The sequence below is a fragment of the Microtus pennsylvanicus genome, chromosome X (assembly GCF_037038515.1).
Source record: "Microtus pennsylvanicus isolate mMicPen1 chromosome X, mMicPen1.hap1, whole genome shotgun sequence".
NCBI classification, from domain to species: Eukaryota; Metazoa; Chordata; class Mammalia; order Rodentia; family Cricetidae; genus Microtus; species Microtus pennsylvanicus.
Window position 1 is genome coordinate 114,019,324 of NC_134601.1, and position 18,714 is coordinate 114,038,037.

At 38.4% G+C, this 18,714-nt stretch overlaps 1 long non-coding RNA gene across 1 annotated transcript in view; it reads left to right on the forward strand.

The window, feature by feature from the left end:
- The window catches only part of LOC142841237 (uncharacterized), a 265,846-nt gene extending 254,730 nt beyond the window's left edge, over positions 1–11,116 (forward strand). The window contains exon 3 of the long non-coding RNA XR_012909036.1: positions 11,034–11,116. This is a non-coding gene — a long non-coding RNA (uncharacterized LOC142841237). The remainder of the gene's footprint in view (positions 1–11,033) is intronic.
- Positions 11,117–18,714: the final 7,598 nt, after the last annotated feature.

Below are 18,714 nucleotides of genomic sequence, written 5' to 3' on the forward strand. Positions count from 1 at the left end.
GGGTTTAAAAATTACAATATACCAATAACAAAGCATGGTGAAAGAAAATTGAAAATCTAATAGCCATAGAACAAGCACATAAAACTTAAGACATTAAAAGTGTAAGGTATGAGGCAAAATATTTATAGCAGGTCTGGAAAGATGACTCTGTATAAAAGCACTCACTAATTTTTCACAGGACTTGAGTTCAGTTTTTAGTACACATGTTTGGCAGCTCCCAGCTGAAACTCCAGCAACAAGGAGATGTGGCACTGCTGGCCTCCACAGGCACAAGCCCGATCCCAACATACATACAGATAATTAAACTTTTCAAATAAAGCTTTCAAAAGAAAATAAACAGACTAGGATGAGAACACATATGAAAATAATCAAGTAGAACATCTAGAAAACAGTAATATGGATTTTTTAAACTTTAAATTTGGAATCATTATAGAATCACAGAGTTGCAAAGGTTATTGCTGTGAAGAGGTACCATGGCCATGGCAACTCCAAAGAAGAAAACATTTAATTGCGGTGGCTCACTTAACAGTTTCAGAGGTTCCGTTCATTATCATCATGATGGAGAGCATGGTGGCATGCAGGCAGATATGGTGCTAGAGGAGCTGAGAGTCCTATATCTTGCAGGAAACAGGAAGTTCACTGACAGTCATACTAAAGGAAACTTGAGCAAAAGAGACCTCAAAACCAACTCTTACGATGACATGCTTCCTCCAACAAGGCCACAGCTGCTCGAACAAAGTCACATACCTCTTAATAGTGCCACTCCCTTTGAGGGTCATTTTCTTTCAAACCACCCCAATGCCCTTTCTACTTTTTCCAGCAGTTTAGTGTTTCAATAGAAAGGGTAGTTCATGCTATATGTTCTAACATATATCCTCAAATGGAAACCTGACAAATTTTGTTTTCTTACGTATGTTTTAATAAACTCAGTATTTTTATTCTTTAGCCTTCCAGAAAACATGCACCCATAAATTTCACCTCCTATTTATTCCACTCAGTTTCCCTTTAAAGATTAGTCATTATTCAAATTTTATACCTCTGAATACTTTGAAGATTACATTGGCATATATTAAATATATTAAATATGACAGTCACAATTTCAAATGATTTTTGAAGAGATTGATATAATCATAAACAGTTTTGATGAAGAAAATTTATAAATGGAAAAATCTTTGCTAGCTTTCAACAAGGCTCAAAGAGCACACATGCATAGTCAATCATTAGGCTAACCAGGGATCCCCGACTTCAGTGTGCCTAGAAACCTAAATAAGGCCCCAAATGTTGTCACTAATATCTCTATGAGAAAATTTCACCTGCCTTTTCTCCAAAAGGTTAATACTGAATGAGATTTTTGCCAGGAGAATCCAGCAAATTCAATTACTTTTCAAACTTATTATCTAGTGTGAGCCTCTGTATGTACCATGCAGTGAATATTGAAGTTGGATTTAATTGATGGCAAAACAAATTCTCATTAAACCAGAGGGAAACAGCATCTTCTTAAATAAGTTCCTGCCTTTCTTTATTTAAAAGAGTTAGTGGTTTGATTAATTTCCTTCTTTCTCCTGGTACAAATCTCTGATAGCAAATATCAGAAAGTTCTGTCTAGTATTTGTGCATCCTCTTTCCTTCTGATAAAATTACTACTCTTCAGCAATGGATAATGATAAAAAAACTATAGTAAGATCTTGCAATTATTAGAATGTAAATCAGAGATATATCCTGCAATGGATAATGATAAAAAACTATAGTAAGATTTTACAATTATAAGAATGTAACTCAGAGATATATCTGCATGTACAGGTGTTTAAAAAAACAGATGTTGATAGAATTGTTATTTAAAACTTTGACAACTTTAATTGGAATGAGAAGCTAAACTGAGAGATACCAAAAAGAGTATACAGAAAGCTTTATGAGCAGTTACGCAATATAGTTATAATTGGCATCCCAAAAATGAATCCACAAGTGATTATTCAAATATATAAACAATAAATTAAAGGAAGCTTATAATAATAACAACAGTAAAATTACTACAAATGACAAGTACTTTACAGTTTCCAAAGAATTTACTTCACAGGTCAATTTATTCAGGCCTCTGAAAAGTTAATATATCCATAAGGTAACTAATTAGAAAAGCTGGTGGAATCCAAAAATAAAACAAGTGAAGTTAAAAAGGCTAATAAGTTAAATATGTGGAAATGATTGTAAAGATATGGTTTGTTTTCTAGGGAAGTCATAACTCTCATCAAGTTATTTAAGGCAAAAAGATCATCTGTTACCAAAAGGGTTAGAGATTACAAGTCCCTGGTGAGGAGGAGAAGGTATGCTTGTTTTTAGCCAGCCATTTTAGTTAGTCTCATTTCCAAAACAGTTTTTCATCTTATGGACTTTATGATCTTAATATCCATACCTTATATGACTCCTAGCTAACTAATTGAAGAACAGGTCATGCATTTTTCTGTTAATGTGTTACTGTTTTCATTATTAAAAAACTTAACCTTGCCTTGAAAAATTAACTTTGTACAGGAGAAATATATAGTATGAAAACTTAAGACTTTATTAATGTCTAATATTGAAATCCAATATGGTTATCACAAATATCTACTTCTGCCTATTAAAGTTTTTGCATGTTTCTCAAGATATTTTCTGTGCATATAAAATAGGTGTGAAAGTTGAAAATATAACCCTAACCATATATGATACATAATATAAGATATAGTATAGAATATTTCATATTTCTCAGTGCATATATACTTTAATGTCCTGCAAATTTTACATAGGTCTTTTTTTTGCCGCTATGCTCAGCTCATCTTATCACAGTATTGAATCTGAAAGAAATCTTGATTTAGCTTTCTAAAGCTTTGACTATGATATATAATTTTATTGAAACTTGGTGAGCAGAGAGTGAGAGTATTGAGTAGCATTTTTATATTCTCTATATACACATACACAGAGAGAAAAAGAACAAAATTTCCCCAAAATCATCTGTAAACAATTTTCTCCCTCAAAGTCATGTATTATCTATCTATGTATCTATCTCTCTGCATACCTATTTATCTTCACTTCTAGTTCAATGTGTGTTAAAAAACACAACTCACTCACTCACTTCCTTCTTTCCCCAGGTAGTGCCACACTTTGTACTCTGCTTAATGAGAATGAAATGACAGTCTTTAAACTTCTCTTGACATCTCTGCCTAGCATGTCTAAAGAAAAATTATAACAATCCAGGATTTGATATAAATAAATAAATGTTCTCCTAAAAAGGGTAAAAGCTTAGAGAGATTTTGGGGAGAGGAGAGGAGATAATGGATTACATATTTATGCTCATTACATGTTAAAATAATAAGTAGATACAAGAGGTCATCATAAACTTATCCTATATTGTATACCTTTGTTTTGCTTTATTTTTTTGAGTCAAGGTCTCACTCTGTAGCCCAGGCTGGCTTTACATTTTTGATTATCCATCTTCAGCCTCCTAAGTGCTGGGACCATAAGCACGTACCATAATGCATAGTTTCTATTTTCAACTTTATATTCTATTTTCTCACCTATTATTGTATGCTTTTCTTAGAAACATGTCCAATACATGCACCTCACTTCCTGAAGGTATTGCATACTTGACATATTACTACTGTGGATACATAGTAATTATTTACCTTTACTCGTAATTATAGAAGTCATTTGCATTTCAATTTTCAAATTACTAATAGTGCTACTCCACCAAACATAGTTTTTACTGTCTTTTCCTTTGTAACACGTTTTTCTTTGATAGTTTTATCTGAGTAATACTGATAGAGGTGATCCTGACTGAATTTTCAATAAAGTTCCAAACCTAAGGATGACAGAAATTAATTATCCCCACATTATAACACCAGAGCCAAAATACTGCAAGTTACCGTCTCAGGGTATAACAATTAGACACTCCATTACATTAATCGAGACTTAAAAGAAAGCCCACTGTAGAAAGATGACCCACAAAGAGGAAGTTTGTAAGATTTTAGTGAATTTTTGACCTAGTGATTTAAGTGTGGCATTTTTTTTCACTGCTGCATTCAGATCTGTTTTCAGGGACTGATAACTGTTACTCTTTAATTAAAGGCTTCCTCTGAAGTTACAGGTGCACAGGGCAAGCTAAAAAAGGGGGAAACTAGCACCCAGAAGCAGCCTTCAGCTAACAGCTCTCTGCTATTTATTTATAAACACCTTAGCTCCCTAAAAGCTCAAGTGGAAAAATTGGAGGGGCTTCTGATTCTGCCTAGCCTTAGTTGCCTACTTCTACAGAGTTATTAATAACCGTTTTTCCCTTTCTCATTTCTTCCTCCCCTGCCAATATATCCTGGTTTATAATAAAACTACATTTTATTTAAGAAGTATTATTATCATTTATGAGTCTTTATTTCACAGCATGTAGCTTATTTCATTTATTTTTAGTAATTCACGGAGAAGAAATATAAACGAGAGTGTTTAAGAAAGACTTCTCACTGCCTTTTCTGCTAGGATACTCTATCATCATCTTTGCTATTGACATTTATTTTCATTTTGCTGGTACTCCTGAAATATATTACTTACTTTTGACATTGCCATATTAATACTCTTTGCCACTCTACAGCATATTTCAGGGCATTATTACACATAAAAATCGCAAGTCTCACTAGCACTATTATAAAATTGAATAGATTGGGACATTGATTTAGTGATCTTCTGCTTAGCCTAGGGAATTATTCCCTAGTAGCTGCTCTCCTCAAGTGTGTCCTAACCTGACCTACAGGTTTGCTGACTTTTCAGATCAGGAGTGTAACATTGGTTGGCCAAACCCAAATGTTGCTCTCTGTTCTCTCCAATCATCTTCATACTTCCAGGTGACCCAAAGTGGGTTAGCAGATTCTCCATCACCTTCATGGTCATCTCATCTTGTTTTTGAGAAAATTCAAATTATTTAGCTAATGTTGGTCATGGTATCAGTTGAAGAAAGAAAAATATGGAGTTATAATAATGACAGAAATTCAATTAAAATTATCAGTAAATTAGACATGACAGAGAAAAGAGAACTAGACTATGTCCTTTGCTTTACAGAAGCTTCTCAGTTTCAGGAGGTCCCATTTATTTATTGTTGCTCTTATTGTCTGAGATACCGGGGTTATATTTAGGAAGTGGTCTCCTGTGCCCATGCATTAAAGGCTAGTTCCCACTTTCTCTTCTATGAGGTTCAATGTGGTCAGATTTATATTGAGGTCTTTAATCCATATGGACTTGAGTTTGGTGCATAGTGATTGATATGGATCCATTTTCATTCTTCTATAGGTTGACATCCAGTTATGACAGCACTATTTGTTGAAGATGCTTTCTTTTTCCATTGTATAATTTTATTTTCTTTGTCAAAAATCAGGTGTTCATAAGTGTGTGCATTAATATCTGGGTCTGTAGTGATAGGAGCGTTGGGTGCCGCCGTTCTGTTGTATTAGGAGCGGCGGGGCTGTGTCCCCAGCACCCCGGCTGCCTGGCTATCTTATGCCCCAAAATAACAACACACAAACTGTATTCTTTTAAACACTGCTTGGCCCTTTAGCTCTAGCCCTTGCTGGCTAATTCTGATATCCCGATCAACCCATCTCTAATAATCTGTGAGCACCGGTCTTACCGGGAAGATTCTAGCCTACGTCCATCCTGGGTCAGAGCTTCATCGCATGGGTCTGCCCGGGAGCGGGGCATGGCGTCTCTCTGCTCCAGAAAGCAGAGCTGTCGAGTCTCTGAGAGTGATTCCTCTTCCTCCCAGCATTCTGTTCTGTTTACTCCACCCACCTATGCTCTAAGCTATGAGCCAAGCAGTTTGTTTATTACTTAACCAATGAAATCAACAGATTGATATATGACACTCCCACATCATGGGTCTTCAATTCAATTCCATTGGTCAACCTTTCTGTTTTTATGCCAATACCAAGCTGTTTTCATTACTGTAGCTCTGTAATAGAGCTTGAAGTCAGGGATGGTAATGCCTCCAGAAGTTCCTTCATTGTATAGGATTGTTTTGGCTATCCGAGGTTTTTTTGTTTTTCCATATAAAGTTGATTATTGTTCTTTCAATGTCTGTGAAGAATTGTGTTGGGATATTGATAGGGATTACAGTGAATCTATAAATTGCTTTTGGTAGGATTTCCATTTTTTTTTTGATTTTTCGAGACAGGGTTTCTCTGTAGCTTTTTGGTTCCTGTCCTGGAACTAGCTCTTGTAAACCAGGCTGGCCTTGAACTCACAGAGATCCACCTGCTTCTGCCTCCTGAATGCTGGGATCAAAGGCGTGCACCACCACTGCCCAGCAAGGATTTTCATTTTTACAATGTTGTTCCTTCCTATCCAAGAGCAAAGGACACAGTCAATAAGACAAAAAAGCAGCCTACTGAATGGGAAATGATTTCACCAACCCCACATGAGACAAAAGGCTGATCTCCAAAATATATAAAGAACACAAAAAAATTAGACATCAAAACTCTAAATAACCCAATTAAAAAAATGGAGTACTGAACTAAACAGAGAATTCTCAACAGAAGAATTTCAAATGGCCAAAAGATACTTAAGGACATGTTCAACTTCCTTAGCTATCTGGGAAATGCAAATCAAAATAACTCTGAAATACCATTAACACCTGTCAGTATGGCTAAGATCAAAAACACTAATGATAGTTTATGCTGGAGAGGATGTGGAGTAAGGGGAATACTCATCCATTACTGGTGGAAATGCAAACTTGTGCAACCACTTTGGAAATCAGTATGACAGTTTCTCAGAAAATTGGGAATCAACCTACCTCAGGATCCAGCAATACCACTTTTGGGAATATACCCAAAGGATGTCCAATCATACTACAAAAGCATTTGTTCAACTATGTTCATAGCAGCATTATTTGTAATAGCTAGAACCTGAAAACAACCTAGATGCCCCTCAACTGAAGAATGGATAAAGAACGTGTGGCACATTTACACATTAGAATAATACTCAGTGGTAAAAAGCAATGACATCTTGAATTTTGCATACTAATGGATGGAATTAGAAAACACTATCCTGAGTGAGGTAACCCAGAACCAAAAAAATGAATATCACTCATAAGTGGATACTAGTCATAAACAAAGGACATTGAGCCTATAGTTCATGATTTTAGAGAAGTTATGTAATAAGGTGAACCCAAAGAAAAACATATATAGACCCACCTGGAAATTGGAAACATACAAGATCGCCTGACAAAATTGGGAGCATGGGAGTTGGGGGTAGAAGGAAGGTGAGAATGGGAGGGTTAAGGAGAACTTGAGGCAATGGGATAGTCAAGATGGAGGAAGGACACATATGAGAGCAAGAAAGATATATCTTGATTGAGGGAACCATTATGGGGTTAGCAAGAAACCCGGCTCTAGAAAAATTCCCAGGAATTCACAAGGATGACCCCAGCTAAGACCCTAAGCAATAGAGGAGAGGGTGCCTGAACTGGCCTTACCCTGTAGTCAGACTGATGATTACCTTAAATATCACCATAGAACCTTCTTGCAACAACAGATGGAAACAGAGGCAGAGAACCACACTGGAGCACTGGACTGAGCTCCCAAGGTCCAGTTGAATAGTGGAAGGAGTGAGAATATGAGGAAGGGGGTCAAGACCATGAGGGGTTTACCCACTGAGACAGTTTGCCTGAGCTAATGGGAGCTCATCAACTCCAACTAGACTGGGACTGAACAAGCATGGGATGAAACTAGTCCCTCTGAATGTGGTTGACAGTTGGAGCAGACTGAGGGGCCACCGACAATGGCACTAGGATTTGTCTCTACTGCATGTACTGGCTTTTGGGATCCCATTCTCTTTGGATATATACCTTGCTCAGCCTAGATGTAGTAGAAAGGGCCTTGGACTTTCCACAGGGCAGGGTGCCTTACCCTCTCTTAGGATTGGAGGGGAATGAGTGGGAGGGTGTGTAGAGGGAGTGGGAATTTGGATTGGTATTTTTTAAAGAAAGAAATAAAGGGGGATATGATATAGAAATGAATACTTAATATTGGTATGGGCTTTGGTTTACTGATACAAATTTAAGGTCAATTTTGTTATATGTATATTTCTACTCTTGTTTAAGGTATTATGTTTATGCAGTTCATTTAAAATATAATGTATAATTAAATAATAGTCAAACTTAGAGTCATGTTAGGTTTTCTAAATATACAGAGATATATTTCAGTTACATAATCTTCAGAACTTCAGAGAAATACAGAATATGTCATTTAAAAGGTTTCAAAATTTAGACTTTTCTTGACAGTGACATGTCTACTTCTGGTAGCACGAACTACTTAAGAGAGGTTGAGGGGAACTGAAGAAACTTGCTCTAGAATTTGCCTTCAATGTGACAAGGCTAACCATTTGGGTAAGAAACTTCTCTTTGCCTGGACTGCTTGATGATATGGTGTATGAACTGGGCATGCAGGACCCACAGAAAAGTGACTGCTGAACTTTCCAAGAGATAGAATGGTTGGTCCTTCATGGTTCCTGCATCACAGAAGAAACTGCCAGACATTTGGAAGGACATAGAAGAAAGTAACTGATGAATTTTGCCATTACATGGCAAAACAGATCTTCAAATTTCCTGCTTTGTGGAAATGTCTGCTGGATACTATGGGCCTGTAGGCTGAAGATGGATGCCCCAACATTACAGAAGAACTTTGGGTGACTGTCCAGGCAGCAAGATGTCTCTGTCAATTCTACAGTCTTGGAAGTTGTTTATAATGCACTTCCTGTTTACTTAGATATTATCATATCCTTCTGAGGTCTTTGATGGAGTTGAAGACTGATAGCTATAGTTATAGTTTTCCTTAGTTATGATAAAAGATAAATTAGACATAAAACTTTAGAGTCACAAAAATAGGATAGATGATAAAGTATTTTCCTTAATTTGCCAAATGTAAATGGACTAAATATTGTAACTATAATTCTTGTTTGATAAATTTATATAGGTAATTTTACTATGTTTAAGTTAAAACCTTTCTTTTATTTGGACAGAAATGGGAAGATGATGTGGTATGTCCTTCTGTATATGTGTTGTTTTTATTGGTTGATGAATAAAGCTATTTTGGCCAATGACTTAGCAGAGTAAAGCCAGGCAGGAAATCTTAACAGAGCTATATAGAGAGAATAAGCAGAATCAGAGAAATGCCATGTAGCTGCTGAAGGAGAAGGATGCCAGAACTTTACTGGAAGGCCACAGCCTCATGGTGATACACAGATTAATAAAAATGGGCTAATTTAAGATGTAAGAGCTAGCTAGGAATATGGCTAAGTCATTGGCCAAACAGTGTTGTAATTAATATGAAAAAAAAATAAAATAAAAGAGAAGAGAAGAGAACTAGAATTGTTTCCTAAGGATCCTGGCTCTCAGCTGAGTCTAGGATGTGGTTCTTTCATAAATCCATCATGGAAGGTGGGCTAACTATAAAACAAGCTTTTAGAGAAGAGGAGGACCAAAGCTAAACCAGATGACTTATGTATAAACACGGTTTCTAGTAGGGAAAGACAAAAGAAACCATCATTCAATACCTCTCAAGTGGGAACAGATTTTTACACCTGACCTTCCTGGTTGCTCTGCCTAATATAGCCTTTGCTTCCTCTCTAGAATAAATCTCCTGCCAGGTACTGACTTTTGTCTACATCTTCCTTTTTTTAACTTAGGATGACATAAGCCAGATAGTCTATCTTGAAAAACAACGACCCTGAGGGAAGGTCAAGTATCCCACAACTTAGGCCAGGACAGTTTCCACGTTCAATTCAACAATAGCAAGAAACTTTGCTCTTTAGCTAAACAGGATGCTCTCTTACTTCTGGTGTTTCCCTCTTTTATTTCCACAATATTACTAAAGCACAGATATGTGCCATCTCTGACCAACAGATTGTACAGGAATATTCTAGTAGAAGTTTAGTTCTTGGGCCTAGAAAACTGATTATTAAATATAAGTATAAACAAATTTAATAAAAGGTTTTGAGAGATTCATTTAAAATCAACAAGTAGTCAAACATTTGCCAATATTAGTAATCAGAACCAAAACTCAATTGTTTGTTGCATCATAATGAGTATATACTAAAAAAGTAAAGGAGGAAACTTCAGAGGGTATTGGAAATATTCCATATCTTGATTTGAGTGGGGGTTATAGGGAAGGAGAGTTTGCAGAGAAGGTTGTGTACTTATATGTTAAAAGTTACCAGACTTCACAGTTAGGGATCGTGTACTTTAAGAGTTAACTTTATGTCTATTATATCTCAGAGAAAACTGCTCCAATATAGATGGTCATAAAAACATAGAAACAATTTTCCTTAAGTCATTTGCATTCAAATAGCAAAGCCAGATGTGCTTAAATGTTCAACACATGTGTGTGTCTAAAATGATCAGCCCCCGTTGGTCTGATTGGTTAGCATAACAAAAATGGTTAGTGATTGCATAGTCAATCTTTTGTTCAAGTCATTCAAAAGCTTTACAAAATGAACTCATGATATGAACATTTATAAAAAGGTAAGTTTAAATTATGAGAATACATATCTTGCATTCCAAGAATGCTATTTCTAAGAAAAAGAAATTTCAAGATTTAAAATCTGAATACAGACTCCTATTTTTATCTTGTTGTTCTGCACAGTTTAAATGCCACAGGGACTGAGAAAAAAATCATGAAAGGAAATATAGCCTGCCATTAACATATTCTTTAATTTCCTATAAATATGACTTTGGGCGATGGCCTTCATTTAGGAATAATAGTTTCAAGGACTGAACATATCGTTTTGTTTATAGGGCTTAGAATAGTTTCTGGCACATAACATGTGCTAATACAAGTTAATTCTTTTCATAAATCATATGGCATGTATTGAATAAATTTGACTAGCAGGATATCTTCTTTCTATATTTTGTAAAGTTTGTGTTGTTTTTCATAAAGGTGATACTAATTTATAATCCTATCAACAGTGTGTAAGAGATCCCATTTTACAACCCTCACCCATATTTCAGGGATTTTTTTCTTTTTAAATTTCAGGGCGCTGGGTCCTAACCCAAAGCGTAGGGCAAAGGGGAGCTCGGGGCTTCTTTGTCCCCAGAGCCCGCCTGCAGCAAGCAGGGTGGGCCCTTTGTCTGCGAGCGAACCAAGCAGCACGGAGTTGTGATCAGGGCACCTAGTGAGACATCATTGTGGTGAGTGAGTGCTGCGGCACCGGGGAACAGCCCGCCTACACTTCCTGATCAACCTACAGGGCTACACTGCCCGGTACCTCCTCTCTCTTCCTATCCCATCCAGCTTACATCCAGATCCCCCCACCCCCTGTTTCTCTCCCCCTCCCTTCCTTGGTGGCAGAGCGCCTCCCTGCTCGGCCTGCTTGGGCGCTGGGTCCTAACCCAAAGCATGGGGCAAAGGGGAGCTCGGGGCTTCTTTGTCCCCAGAGCCCGCCTGCAGCAAGCAGGATGGGCCCTTTGTCTGCGAGCGAACCAAGCAGCACGGAGTTGCGATCAGGGCACCTAGTGAGACATCATTGTGGTGAGTGAGTGCTGCGGCACTGGGGAACAGCCCGCCTACACTTCCTGATCAACCTACAGGGCTACACTGCCCGGTACCTCCTCGCTATTCCTATCCCATCCAGCTTACATCCAGATTCCCCTACCCCCTGTCTCCCTCCATCCCTCCCTTCTTGGGGCAGAGCACCTCTGTGCTCAGCCTGCCTGGGCGCTGGGACTGAACCGAAGGTGAGTGCAAAGGGGAAGGTGGTAGCTCCTTAGTCTCCATAACCTGCCTGCAGCAAGCAGGGTGGGCCCTTTGTTTGCGAGCTAACCAAGCAGCAAGGAGATCCAAACTGGACTCCAGGAGAAACATCACGGGGGAGTGACATCACTGGGAAGGTACATCAGTTGGCAAGAAGACCTGATCCTGTAAAAGAAGATCCATAGGAGAATATTGGGAGGAAGAGATGGGGAGACGCCAATGCAAGAATTCACCCAACAATCTGAAAAACAACACGAAACCACCAGAAGCCAGCGACCTCACAACAGGAGGACATGAACACCTTAATCAAGAAGAAGGAGAAAAAGCTGACTTCATGACAAGGATTGACACCCTTAAACAACATATAAAAAACGCCCTTATAGAAATGGAGGAGAAGTATAACAGAAAGTTCGAGGAATTGAGTAAATCAGTGAATGATACCCTAGGAAAGCAAGGAAAAACAATCAAGCAGATAATGGAAACAGTTCATGATTTGAAAAATGAAATGGAGGCAAAGAAGAAAACACAAACAGAGGGCCGGCTGGACATGGAAAATCTAGGTAAACGAATAGAGACTACAGAAACAAGCATAACCAGCAGAATACAAGAGATAGAAGAAAGAATCTCAGAGTCTGAGGATAACATAGAGAAAATAAACGCACTGATCAAAGAAAACAGCAAGTCCAACAAACTCTCATCACAAAACATTCAGGAAATATGGCACACAATAAAAAGACCAAACCTAAGAATAATTGGAGTAGAAGAAGGAGAAGAAGTGCAGCTCAACGGTCCAGAAAATATACTTAACAAAATTATAGAAGAAAACTTTCCCAACCTGAAGAAGGATGTACCTATGAAGGTTCAAGAGGCATACAGAACCCCAAATAGGCTGGATCAAAAAAAACATCCCCTCGCCATATAATAATCAAAACACAAAATATACAGAATAAAGAAAGAATATTAAGAGCCGCAAAGGAAAAAGGCCAACTTACTTATAAAGGTAAACCTATCAGACTTACACCTGACTTCTCTATGGAAACCATGAAAGCCAGAAGGTCCTGGATAGATGTACTGCAAAAACTAAGAGACCATGGATGCAAGCCCAGACTACTATATCCAGCCAAGCTTTCGTTCACCATAAATGGAGAAAACAAAATTTTCCAGGATAAAAACAAATTTAAGCAATACGTAGCCACAAATCCAGCCTTACAGAAAATAATAGAAGGAAAATCACTAACCAAGGAGTCCAACAAAGACCTCAATAACTCAGACATCTAGAGACCATTCACCAGCGCAACTCAAAGAAGGGAAACACACAAACCCTACTACTAAAAAAGTGACCAGAGTTAACAACCACTGGTCATTAATAACACTTAATGTCAATGGGCTCAACTCACCTATAAAAAGGCACAGGCTAAGAGACTGGATACGAAAACAGGATCCAACATTCTGCTGTCTACAAGAAACACACCTCAGCCACAAAGACAGGCACCTACTCAGAGTAAAGGGCTGGGAAAAAGCTTATCAAGCAAATGGACCTAAGAAACAAGCAGGTGTGGCCATACTAATTTCTAACAAAGTTGACTTCAAACTTAAATCAATCAGAAGAGATGGAAAGGGACATTTCATACTCATAACAAGAAAAATTAATCAGGAAGAAGTCTCAATCCTGAATATCTATGCCCCTAATATAAAAGCACCCATGTATGTAAAAGAAACATTGCTAAAATTCAAGGCAGCCATCAAACCGCACACACTAATAGTAGGAGACTTCAACACTCCTCTCTCACCAATGGACAGGTCAATCAGACAGAAACCTAACAGAGAAATTAGAGAATTGATGGAGGTAATGAAGCAAATGGACTTAACAGACATCTATAGAATATTCCACCCAAAGAGGAAAGAATATACCTTTTTCTCTGCAGCTCATGGAACCTTCTCGAAAATTGACCACATACTAGGTAACAAAGCTAACTTACACAGCTACAAAAAAATATTAGTAACCACCTGTGTCTTATCAGACCACCATGGATTAAAGTTAGAATTCAACAACAATGCTACCCCCAGAAAGCCTACAAACTCATGGAAACTGAACAGTCAACTACTGAACCATACCTGGATTAAGGAAGAAATAAAGAAAGAAATTAAAGTCTTCCTTGAATTCAATGAAAATAAGGAAACAACATACTCGAACTTATGGGACACTATGAAAGCAGTCCTAAGAGGAAAGTTCATAGCACTAAGTGCCCACTTAAAGAAAACAGAGAAAGCTCATATTGGAGACTTAACAGCCCACCTGAGAGCTCTAGAAAAAAAAGAAGCAGATTCACCTAGGAGGAGTAGAAGACTGGAAATAATCAAACTGAGGGCTGAAATCAACAAAATAGAAACACAGAAAACAATCCAAAGAATCAATGAATCAAGAAGCTGGTTCCTGGAGAAAATCAACAAGATTGACAAACCCCTATCCAAACTAGTCAAACAGCAGAGAGAAAATTTGCAAATTAATAAGATCAGAAATGAAAAGGGGGACATAACCACAAACACAGAGGAAATTCAGAGAGTCATTAGATCTTACTACAAAAGCTTGTATGCCACTAAACTGGAAAATGTAAAAGAAATGGACGCTTTTTTAGATAAATACGATTTACCAAAATTAAATCAGGACCAGGTGAACAATCTAAACAGACCTGTCAGTCACGAAGAACTAGAAGTTGTTATCAAAAACCTCCCTACCAAAAAAAGCCCTGGGCCAGATGGTTTCAATGCGGAATTCTACCAGAACTTCCAAGAAGACCTAATACCTATACTCCTCAATGTATTCCACAATATAGAAACAGAAGGGTCATTACCAAATTCCTTTTATGAAGCTACAGTTACTCTGATACCAAAACCACACAAAGACTCAACCAGGAAAGAGAATTACAGGCCGATCTCACTCATGAATATCGACGCAAAAATCCTCAACAAAATACTGGCAAACCGAATCCAAGAACACATCCGAAAAATTATCCATTATGATCAAGTAGGCTTCATTCCTGAGATGCAGGGCTGGTTCAACATACAAAAATCTATCAATGTAATCCAGCATATAAATAAACTGAAAGTAAAAAACCATATGATCATTTCATTAGATGCTGAAAAAGCATTTGACAAAATTCAACATCCATTTATGTTAAAAGTCTTGGAGAGATTAGGGATACAAGGGTCATACCTAAATATAATAAAAGCTATATACAGCAAGCCGACAGCTAACATCAAATTAAACGGAGAGAAACTCAAAGCCATCCCGCTTAACTCAGGAACACGACAAGGCTGCCCACTTTCGCCATACCTCTTCAATATAGTGCTGGAAGTTCTAGCAATAGCAATAAGACAACATAATGGGATCAAGGGGATTAGAATTGGAAAGGAAGAAGTTAAACTTTCGTTATTCGCAGATGATATGATAGTGTACATAAGCGACCCCCAAAATTCCACCAAAGAACTTTTACAGCTGATAAACAGCTTTAGTAATGTGGCAAGATACAAGATCAACTCCAAAAAATCAGTTGCCCTCCTATACTCAAAGGATATGGAAGCAGAGAGGGAAATCAGAGAAGCTTCTCCATTCACAATAGCCACAAACAGCATAAAATATCTTGGGGTAAATCTAACCAAGGAAGTGAAAGATCTATTTGACAAGAACTTTAAGGCATTGAAGAAAGAAATTGAAGAGGATACCAAAAAATGGATGGACATCCCTTGCTCTTGGATTGGGAGGATCAACATAGTAAAAATGGCAATTCTACCAAAGGCAATTTATAGATTCAATGCAATCCCCATCAAGATCCCATCAAAATTCTTCACAGATCTGGAGAGGACAATAATCAACTTTATATGGAAAAACAAAAAACCCAGGATAGCCAAAGCAATCCTATACTATAAAGGATCTTCTGGAGGCATTACCATCCCTGACTTCAAACTCTATTACCGAGCTACAGTAATGAAAACAGGGTGGTACTGGCATAAAAACAGAGAAGTCGACCAATGGAATCGTATAGAAGACCCGGACTTTATCCCACAAACCTATGAACACCTCATTTTCGATAAAGGAGCTAAAAGTATACATTGGAAGAAAGAAAGCATCTTCAACAAATGGTGCTGGCACAACTGGATGTCAACCTGTAGAAGAATGAAAATAGACCCATATCTATCACCGTGCACAAAACTCAAGTCCAAATGGATTAAAGACCTCAATATCAGCCCGAAAACACTGAATCTGATAGAAGAGAAAGTGGGCAATACCCTACAACAGATGGGCACAGGCGATCGCTTCTTAGGTATAACCCCAGAAGCACAGACATTAAGGGCAACATTGAATAAATGGGACCTACTAAAACTGAGAAGCTTCTGTAAAGCAAAGGACACTGTCACTAAGACACAAAGGCAACCTACTGACTGGGAGAAGATCTTCACCAACCCCGCAACAGACAAAGGTCTGATCTCCAAAATATATAGAGAACTCAAGAAACTAGACTTTAAAATGCTAATTAACCCAATTAAAAAATGGGGCACTGAACTGAACAGAGAATTCTCAACAGAAGAAGTTCAAATGGCCAAAAGACACTTAAGGTCATGCTCAACCTCCTTAGCGATCAGGGAAATGCAAATCAAAACAAATTTGAGATATCATCTTACACCTGTAAGATTGGCTAAAGTCAAAAACACCAAGGATAGCCTTTGCTGGAGAGGCTGTGGAGGAAGGGGTACCCTCATCCATTGCTGGTGGGAATGCAATCTTGTGCAACCACTATGGAAGTCAGTGTTTCGGTTTCTCAAGAAATTCGGGATCAACCTACCCCTGGACCCAGCAATACCACTCTTGGGAATTTACCCAAGAGATGTTCTATCACATGTCAAAAGCATTTGTTCAACTATGTTCATAGCAGTATTATTTGTAATAGCCAGAACCTGGAAACAACCTAGATGCCCTTCAATGGAAGAATGGATGAAGAAAGTATGGAATATATACACACTAGAGTACTACGCTGCGGTAAAAAACAATGACTTCTCCAATTTTGCATGCAAATGGATGGAAATAGAAAACACTATCCTGAGTGAGGTATCCCAGACCCAAAAAGATGAACATGGGATGTACTCACTCATAATTGGTTTCTAGCCATAAATAGGGCTCACGGAGTCTACAATAGGCGAATCTAAAGAAGCTAAGTAAGAAGGTGAACCCAAGGAAAAACATATAGTTATCCTCTTGGATAAGGGAAGTAGACAAAATTGCCGGGGAGAAAAGTGGGATCTTGGGGGTGGTGTGGGATGAGGGTTAGGGGAGATGGGGAGAGAAAAGGTAGAAGGGAAGGAGGGGGGACTTGGGGAAACAGGAGGATCGGGATAAAGGAAGGTTGGATAGGGGAGCACGGAACCACAATTCTTAGTTAAGGGACCCACTTTAGGGTGGGCAGGAGACTTGACTCTAGAGGGGCTCCCAGGTGCCCAAGCTGAGGTCCCCAGTTAGTTCCCTGGGCAGCTGAGGATAGGGAACCTGAAATGACCCTACCCTAGAGCAATACTGACGAATATATTGCATATCATCCTAGAACTCGCATCTGGCGATGGATGGAGATAGAGACAGAGACCCACACTGGAGCACTGGACTGAGCTCCCAAGGTCCCAATGAGGAGCAGAAAGAGTGAGAACATGAGCAAAGAAGTCGGGACCACGAGGAGTGCACCCACCCACTGAGACAGTGGAGATGATCTACTGGGAGCTCACCAAGGCCAGCTGGACTGTTACCAGAAAAAGCATGGGATAAAACTGGACTCTCGGAACATGGCGAACAATGAGGGCTGATGAGACGCCAAGGACATTGGCACGCGGTTTTGATCCTACGCAATGTGCTGGCTTGGTGGGAGCCTAGCCAGTCTGGATGTTCACCTTCCTAGATATGGATGGAGGGGGAAGGACCTAGGACTTACCACAGGGCAGGGAACCCTGACAGCTCTTTGGACTGGAAAGGGAGGGGGAGAGGAGTGGGGGGAAGGGGAGAGGGGTGGGAGGAGGGGGAGAAGAGTGGGAGGAGGGGGAGGGAAATGGGAGGCTGGTGGGAGGAGGTGGAAATTTGTTTTTTTTTCTTTTCTTTATCCTCCTTTTATCAATTAAAAAAAATTAAAAAAAATTATTACTCACTGAATCTGAAAAAAAAAAATAAATTTCATTGTTAAATAAATTCATGCATAATTACTATATTTACTTAATTCCCACCAACCATCCTCTTCCTCCAATTTCTTCTATTAGCCCTCTCTCTCAAATTTATGTCAGCTTCCTTCATAATTATTATTGTTATTTAATCATTAGTACTTCTCATATTTATTATGTGTTTAGGGCTGATCATTTAGGACTGGATAACTTATCAGAGTGTTAGTCCTTAGAAAAAAAACTGATTCTTTCTATGTTAGCAAAGACTAATTGCCTGTAGTTCTTCATCTAAAGGTGAGGCCATTTACATTGGTGTTTTTAGTTGGCACTGTCATTATGCAAGTTTTGTTTGGGCAACCATATTTTTGAGATTTCATGGGTACAGCTTCCCTGACATATATAGAAGACCATCTAGCAACAGGCATCCTGGACTTCTGGCACTTAGATTCTTCTGCCCTTCTTCTGTTTAGTTTAGTTATACTGTAGATGTACCAATTAGGTACCCCATAGCCACTTATTCTCTGAATTCTAATCAGTTGTTAATCTCTGTAATGGTCTCCAAATTATTCAGAAAGAAACTTATTTGATGAGGGGTGAGAGTTATGCTTATCTGTAGACATAAGGATATATATTTAGAATATAGTTAGCAACTATATTGGCTTAGGAAAATATCATGTAATAGGCTGTTCTTTAGGGTCCATGCCCTCTCTAGTCACTGTCAGTTGGCTAAGTTTTTAGCACTCTGATGGAGGAAGGTCATTGGTTAATTATA